The 8120-nt window shown below is 39.1% G+C and overlaps 1 long non-coding RNA gene across 3 annotated transcripts in view; it reads right to left on the bottom strand.

Moving 5' to 3' along the window:
* Positions 1-224: 224 nt before the first annotated feature.
* The window catches only part of LOC307176876, a 166578-nt gene continuing 158682 nt past the window's right edge, over positions 225-8120 (bottom strand). Inside the window, exons 1-4 of one of the 3 annotated variants that reach the window (XR_013824926.1) lie at positions 6005-6186; positions 4086-4238; positions 1899-2008; positions 225-292 (exon numbers count right to left, since the gene is read on the bottom strand). This is a non-coding gene — a long non-coding RNA (uncharacterized lncRNA). Of the gene's footprint in view, positions 293-1898; positions 2009-4085; positions 4239-6004; positions 6187-8120 lie in introns of those variants that run through there. The other 2 variants (XR_013824924.1, XR_013824925.1) reach the window with 2 other exon arrangements.

The following is an 8120-nucleotide window of genomic DNA, read 5'->3' as shown; positions in this document are numbered from 1 at the left end:
CAGTTGTGTAGCAGTAGGAAAATACAAACTCCCATTACTTACAAGCCTGGTAGCCAAAGGTAGCAAAAATCAAATTTAAATAAACAAGATCCCTCATAAATAATTATGTATTGAGCAGTGGAAGGAGGGGTGGGAGGAGTCACATCATAAACATTCTCAATGTCACAGATCTGGGGAAATGTTGTCTCATACTAATACCTACCTTAAGAACCTAATTTCCAGCTAGTGGGGCTGTCTGATCATTGATTTGCTCCCATCCTCCAGGGTCCATGCAGTGTAGAACTACTCTGACCTGGAACCAAGTCCATTCACACCTTGGTTAAACCTTTTCATATAGGACTGTGTCTGTCTGAGGATAAGAATCTGTCACCAACTGTGAACCCACCCTCAGGAAAGATCATCAAAGCAATATCATGGTTCTCAGCCTTTCTAAGATCAAGAGAATGGACGTTAAGCCACAAGTGGGGTCTGGAAAGTCCCTGCTAAGCAACACATGAAAGGTGTGATATGTTCACTCATAAAGTTAGGAGGAGCAGAGGACATCAGAAATCACCTGAGGGCCACATCCAGGTTGAGCTGTTTTCCATGTATATTCCCAGGAAAAAGAGAATTAACAGATTGATAGATGTTCACATATGCAGAGGAGCAATATAAGACCTGAAGTCGTACAACCACTAGGGACAGAGCCAAGCCCAAACCCTTATCTCCAGGCTCTAGCCATTTGCTAATTCAGAGTCTGCAGAAACACACCCAGGAAGAGTATGCATGGTGAGGTCCCTAAATATATCACCAATTAAAATACACATTGATCAAAAATATTCCAGAATTTTAGATATTGACATAAGTCGTTACTGCAATAATTTTCCAGGAGGAGTATTTGAACAAAAGCAATTAAAAATCAAGGCTACTCTCACTAAACCTAGTTCTGCAGAAAAATATATTCTGAAACATGTGATTAAATGTGACTTAAATATGTAACGACTGTTTCTGTGTGTTTGATATCAATTTTAATCTTGTTCTATAGTTGTACTTGAATTCAGGTTTTTAGCCTGGAAATACATTTTCTGATGATGGGATATTGGCATATTTACATGATAGTCGTATTTCAAAAGTTTAGTAATGCTATAGTAAATTATGCTGATCTTTTCATGTACAAGATGTTCTGGGGGTTTTGCGTTCATTTGTTTGTTTGATTGCGTACTTGTTTGTATTGTGGTCAAAATAAGGCAGAAGGCCATGAAAAACAAAATGAATCGTACTAAGCAATGAATGAGGAGAAAAGGTCTTTGCTTTCTGATCCAGGAGAAACCCTGTGCCAGGTTAAACTCTGGTCCCTCAACCAAAGAAAATAAACCTCTTTCTAAAACCCTTTAATCAATTTTAAAGAATATAACTATCTATTGCATTATCTCCTTTTCTTGGGCCCTTTTAAATACACAGGTCATGTTTGAGTCATTTTTCCTATGACAGGAGCTAATTCACACCCTGACTTGTATTTTAAGGTTTAGGAAAGAGTCATCAGTCAAGATTCAATCCTACTTCTTGTTCTAGCATCTATGAGATTCTCAATAATTGCCAAAGTTTTCCTTGTAAGAATAAGAGCAAAAGCCCTAGGATTTCAGAGTTTTCAAAATCACATCTCAGCATATTCTCTGTGAAATGATGCCCATGTTGACTTTGGCTCAGATCCAGACACATCAGGAATTTAGGAGAATAATAGTAGATCAATTAGTAGAGTTCCTTGTTTTTTATTTATTTTGGTTTTGTTTTATTTTTCAAAGACATCCCCTGAAGTGAGCAAAGAAATTAATATACAGAAACAAAAAAGGTATCTGTTAGTACAACTTTGTATAATAAATGTTGGTGAAAAAATTGATTATATATACATATACATATACCTGTTACTGTTACAATGTAAAAGTCCTTCTCCAATCCTGTAATCGTGAGAGGCTCTTCCTGTCCTTTGATTCATTTTGGCTTGCAAATTTCTTGCTTATAATAAATGAATCTGGAGGAAATGAAAAATTCATTTATTTGAGTGAATTGTTTTCTTTTTAAAAATTTATCCTAAGAAAGCAATAATTGTACATAACAAAGACTTATACAGCACATGTTTTTACTTAGGTCAAGATGCAGCTAGTTTTTTCCTTAAACTTGAGAAGGAACAAGTTTTTTTTTAAATGGGGAAAAATGCCTTGGTCTGGCATTTCCATGCCCTATGAATGTAAGTATCACATCTCATTTTTCAACAATGGAGGCGGCATATGGATTAGTATGTCTTAGAAAATTGGGAATATGCCAAAAATACTCCCGCTCGTTATTGTCCCAAGATATTGGTTAATAGGGAATAACTCACTGAAATACTATTTGATATCCATGAGTATTACTTAAAATATGCAGGTAAAGATGACTTCTTGTTTAAATTTAGAAAGTTCTTAGAACAAAACATTTTCTCATACCAGACTTTTAGTCATGAAGATCTGGCTTTAGTTTTCTTCCATTAAATGTTGTTAAAGCTGGCCCAAAGTTACTGGGGATTTTGTAAGAAATAGTTACATTGTTCTTTAAAAATTTTATTATGTTCAAGAAACCTATTTGAAGCATATAATGCAAGAAACAAAGATCAATAAAGCATGGTCTCTAAAAGGGTTACAATCTACTAATCAAATGTACATATACTAAAAGGAACAACAAATATATTACATCTGTACATGTATCTGGGTATGTATATATATATAAATGATTATATATAAAATATATGTAGTATATATAATTATATATAGCAAATAATTTATATGATAATGTCATATTTAATGTAATAAATAAAAATATAATTATATATTTATATATATAACATAAAAGGAACCAGAAGAGTGGCATAAACAAAAAGCAACGGACTTAGTGGCAAGAGAGTGACATCTGGGTGTAAGAAATCAAAGCAGGTCTTGTGGGATCTGATAGTGATCTTCAAGATCTCCAGAATGGTTAAGTTATCAACAACAGAGATGAGTCTATATTTAAGGTGCCAAAAAAAAAAAAAAAAAGGAAATAAATAAAGCACGCATTATAGCTAAAATCTGCAAATACAGAAAGTGAAAATACACAATGTCCAGTATGTGACAAGAGAGTGTAGGGTGGTATAGTTAAGCCTGGATAGACACTTGGTACCAGCACACGGGGGACATTTGAAAGCCAGGCTGTGAAGTTAGGTTTTATCCAATTGGCTGAAAGCACTGAAGGTTTTTGACCAGGGAAGTGACAAAGCCAGAGCTAAGATCTGGACAGTTTCTGTTAAATACACATGGTTGAAGAGATAGAGGAAGCAGGACTGCTACCCAGAGAACCTGTGTACAAGAGCACAGGAGAGGAATAACAAGGAGCGAAGGGAGTGGAAGAAGGAGAGGGGAAGGAGGAAACAAAGGTAGGAGATGCTTCACAGGGAGCTGGTGACTAAAGTATGTGTGGAACCCACATATAGGGACAAGTGACTGACTTTGTGAGCCAAACTGGAGGTGCCACGATTCTCAACGCAACGAACATTCTCAGCCCAACAAACATCTCCTGAGCGTTTGCTGCATAGAAGTCCCCATGAACTGCGCTGGGTTCTGGGCCCACAAAGATGAGTAAGACAATACAGGGTGCCCTCAGGGCTTTGGTACACGCATGCAAGAGGAAAGAAAGTCAACAGTTATTCCCACAATTCAAACTTAATCACTGCTTAACAATCAGGAGAGTGATTTTTGTGGTGGAGCCTGTGGTGAAGAGTAGGAACCAGAGATCCTACTGAGGTGAAGGCCTAGGGGACATTCGGGAAGCATGGTACAAAGAAAGAGGATTAGCCCGCCAAGGAAAAATGCCTGAGCCATTTAGGTAGGAAAAGCATAGGAGAAGAGAGCGAGAAAGTGTTTTGAACTTGGGATAATATGAAAGGAGGGGTGAAGGAAACAGAACGTTGATAGAAGCAGACTGGAGGCATATAAAAGAGTAATCCCAAGTTGGCAGAACTTTGTTATTGAATGAGTGTGCAATGGAAACCGGCCCAAACTAGTTTCATTTGGAATGATAATTTAAATGTGGGTATTTACCTGCCAGTTCTCCTGCCCGGATGGTGAAGCTGAAATCTTTAATTACTTCTGGGGGGGCAGGGAGGAGGTACAGTATGAGCAATAGAAGTCTCCAGTTTCTCCCTGTAATGTGCCCAAGTCTAATTAGCTTCTTAGTATTGATAGCTGATCAAACTAAAAATACATGAAATCAGTACATGAGCAGTACATGAAAACACGCTTGTATAAGTCTGTCTTATTGGCAATTGAATCATGATTATTTTAGTGGCATTTAAAAATTAAAAATAATTTTGGAGGTATTTTAAAATGTAATTATTTGGATGGCATTTAAAAGCTATCTCCCCCGACAATACAGAAAAATATGATAACCTTGAATTATATATCCGCACCGTGAAACATAATGCAGTCAGTAAAAAGAATGGATGAGAAGTCAACCTTTTGACTTGGAGTGATTTCCACAAAAAAATGGTGAGCGGAAAAACAAGATCAAGAAGTATGATTAATATGATGCTGGTTTTTGTATACAACAAACCAATGCAAAACTCCCTATACAACTGTGCTTGTATATGCAAATTATGACTAAGGAGCTTGCAGAAAGTATGCAAGAACACATCCTAGGTGCCCACAAAGATTCCTTTAAGTAAAGGATTATATGGGTGGAAGGGAGACCAGGTGGTGATGGAGCCAACATACAAAGAAAAACAATAAATAAAGGACAGCATTTGAAAAAGCAGATGTGCCCTAATTACACTTACGAATGCATGTAAAGTTCTGCATATACGTGAAAGTGCACTCGGAATATATTTACAAAGAAATTTGGTTTAACGAAAGGGTAAAAGCGCGAACAGATTTAGTAAGAGGGTACATTGAATTTCAAACAAGATGAAAGGAGGAGCAAAAATCTGGATTCACTTTCAATTTATTACCCCCTCAGAGACTATTTCTGTTTCTTCTGGTGTTCAAAGTCAAGTCTTTGGAAACTGAGCTTCCTGAACATGTCAATTTTGTTTCACGTATGAGCTATTCCTGTGACATCTCCCTTATATACATCAGTTACCATTGAAGAAAACTGGCTTCTTTTCCCCCAACTGTCACAGAGTAATCCTTCAGAGGACCTGTTGTCTCTATCTGACTAGTTCAATCATTATTTGCTTTCTGCCAGCACCTGAAAGGCAGAACTTTAGTTGTGGTCAACTTCCCTACTTAATCGCAGATTTTCAAAAATTTCCTCCAAAACTGGATGTTACACTGAGTTGTATTCTTAGCTGAGCTTCTGTGACACTGTAGAGCCTTCATTAATCTGCTTCTTTCCAGCTTTTATCAGCAAAGCAGTTAGAAGCATCAGACTGCATTAATGAAGAATTCCCCTTGGTCTCTGCTGCCATTACCAAGTCGGGGCTAATCTATGGGAAGAGATGTCTTAAGCAGAGTTAGGACAGCACAAATGACGTGCAATTTATGGTGAATAAATGAGCATTGTGCTAGAGAGTTCTGGAGCTCCTCATATCATACCTTTTCTCAGTTGCTAGGGGACACTTTTCCACATCGTTGCCTATTCAAATCCTCCTCATTCTCAAGGCTCAACTCAATGGCTTCTCTCACATCACACTGTCACTAATTCCTCTCCAGCTAGAAATAACCTTCAGTCCTTCTGCCCCTTTCCTTTCCTGTAATAGAAATCAATCTGTACCCTTTTCTGGTATTTACCATCTTCTACCTTATGTAACAATACTGTAGCTTGTTGTCTGTACTTTCAGAGTTAACTTCTGAAAGAGCAGGCATGCTTTCCCATCCATTGTGTTAAGCCACCAGCACACTGCTAAGAGTAGGTACATGATCAGTGTTCTTTGACCAGATCATCCCTCAGCTGAGATGGGACGCTGAGCCACCATCTTGGAGAGGATCTTGGAGACTCTACAGGGAGTTGGATGTGTACTCACAACTATATTCTCTATTCAGAGATATTTTGATTGGAACTCTCCTCTTGATCTTTAGTCAACTCTATAAATGCAGAAACATGATCAGATACAGCCCACTCCTTCTCAGGAAGCAGAAGATGCTGTTCATGCTGTGTCTTTCCCAATCTAGCAAACATAGTCATTGTTGTGTTTTGACAATCTGTTGGTATTCTAAAAATGAGAACAATGACCTTTGTGTTAATTAGCTGATACAAGAGCCTGCTGGGTCTAAAAGAATAAGACTTAATGAAACTTGAGATTATGCATTCCAATCATAAATATGGAGGTAATAACTAATGTTGATGATGAGATCAAATAAACATACAGCCATACTAATGCGCTTTTTAATCCCCTTCCTCTGACTGAGATGTTCTCAGGATTGCCTAGCAGTATAACAAACACAATTAAGACTACCCAAAGAGTCTTGAAATATAAGGAAAATACTTCATTGTACTTTTTTAGATGAACAAATAGATCATTGCTGTAAATTTAGAAGTACATCATCTGAAAAGGTGTTTACAATTTAAAGGAAAGCATACTGAGCATATTATTTGAAGATATAACAAACAGGCTTTAAAAAATAAGCATAGCCCATGCTTCTCAACATTTGCAGACCCTTTTAATCTGGTAGTAGTAAGTGTTTTTGAAGAAGAAATAAATAGTGGAAGGATAGAGAATCATAGGGAAAGGGAGAGGTTCTATTTTAGGTGTGGTGTCTGGGAAAAGAAAGCAAACGTAGAATGTTTTGGATATTTATAATGCCTCTAGACTGCACCTACTCTAAAACCGTACACACTACTATCAGAGACAGCTGATATCTCAAGCATTGCCTGTCCTGATCAAGAATCAAGGATGGTGCATTCTCTCAGAGGTCTTGATCTAGGGTCCTTTAAATGTATCTTCAGCCCATCCAGAGAACTCTGGGAATTGTACGCAAGGTTTTCCATAGCTGTCTATGGTCATTTTTCTCAGGAATATAAAAAAGTTTACAGGGCTTCCCTGGTGGCGCAGTGGTTGAGAGTCCGCCTGCCGATGCAGGGGACACGGGTTCGTGCCCCGGTCCGGGAAGATCCCACATGCCGCGGAGCGGCTGGGCCCGTGAGCCATGGCCGCTGAGCCTGCGCATCCGGAGCCTGTGCTCCACAACGGGAGAGGCTACAATAGTGAGAGGCCCACGTACCGCAAAAAAAAAAAAAGTTCACAAAGCAGTACACTAGATGATGAATGGTTTGTTTTGTATCCGGTTGTACAAACAAGCCAGCAAGAACAACATCACCAGAGACAATCATGAAAACAAGAGGATGTAGGTGTCTTTCATCACCCATTGCTTTCTGGAGCAGCAGAGGGGGCTGTAGAGAGGGGAGATACAGCCTTTGTGTTGCTGGCTTTTAGTTGCATGATTAAGGGAGCACCAACACACTCCAGTGTAATCAAGACCAGGTGTCCAGGCCTTAGGGTCAGAGCCAAGTTGCCCTGGTAAACCCTTGGACTCCAGTACTACTCTGCTACTGCATTCGTCAGTTGTTGGGAGAGGTCGGGAGGACTGATACTCCCTCTAATTTAGTCAGATGTAGTCAGGGAGCTGGGGTCCATGCCTTATGGTTGCAGCTGTAACAGAACTTCTGGCCTGAGCCACACATGCTGAGATGGGTTTGGAAGGAGCAGGGAAGGCTGTAGGATGAAGTGGAAAGACTCTAGTTCCCTGTTTCTCACTAAAGTTTAATACCTGGCTGGGAATAAATAGGCTTTACAGGGAAAACAGAAGTCCCTTGAGTTATCCCTCATTTCAGGTAAACATTGGTTGCCCTCCTTGCTCTCATTTTGATGCTACAGCAATCCAAGCACTGGTCAGTTTAAGAGGAGCCACACAGTGCTTTTTCCATTCTCACAGTTACAGTTCCTAATGTCATGACCAAGGAAGCTGTTGATCATTTATTCATTTGTTTGGTTATGTTTGTTCATGTATATCCTGATTAGCTGACAAAGAAGCCGTGGTGCCCCAAGGGAGCTATTGTGGTAAGACCCAGCTTCCCGGCGTCCAGGTGCTCAGATGAAGAGAATGAGAAGAGGGCGAGAAAAGCAGGAGAGGCTTCTGGAG

This window comes from Stenella coeruleoalba (assembly GCF_951394435.1).
Source record: "Stenella coeruleoalba genome assembly, chromosome: 18".
Lineage (NCBI taxonomy): Eukaryota > Metazoa > Chordata > Mammalia > Artiodactyla > Delphinidae > Stenella > Stenella coeruleoalba.
Note: the sequence above shows the minus strand (reverse complement) of the source record. Positions and strands in the feature narration are given on the sequence as shown.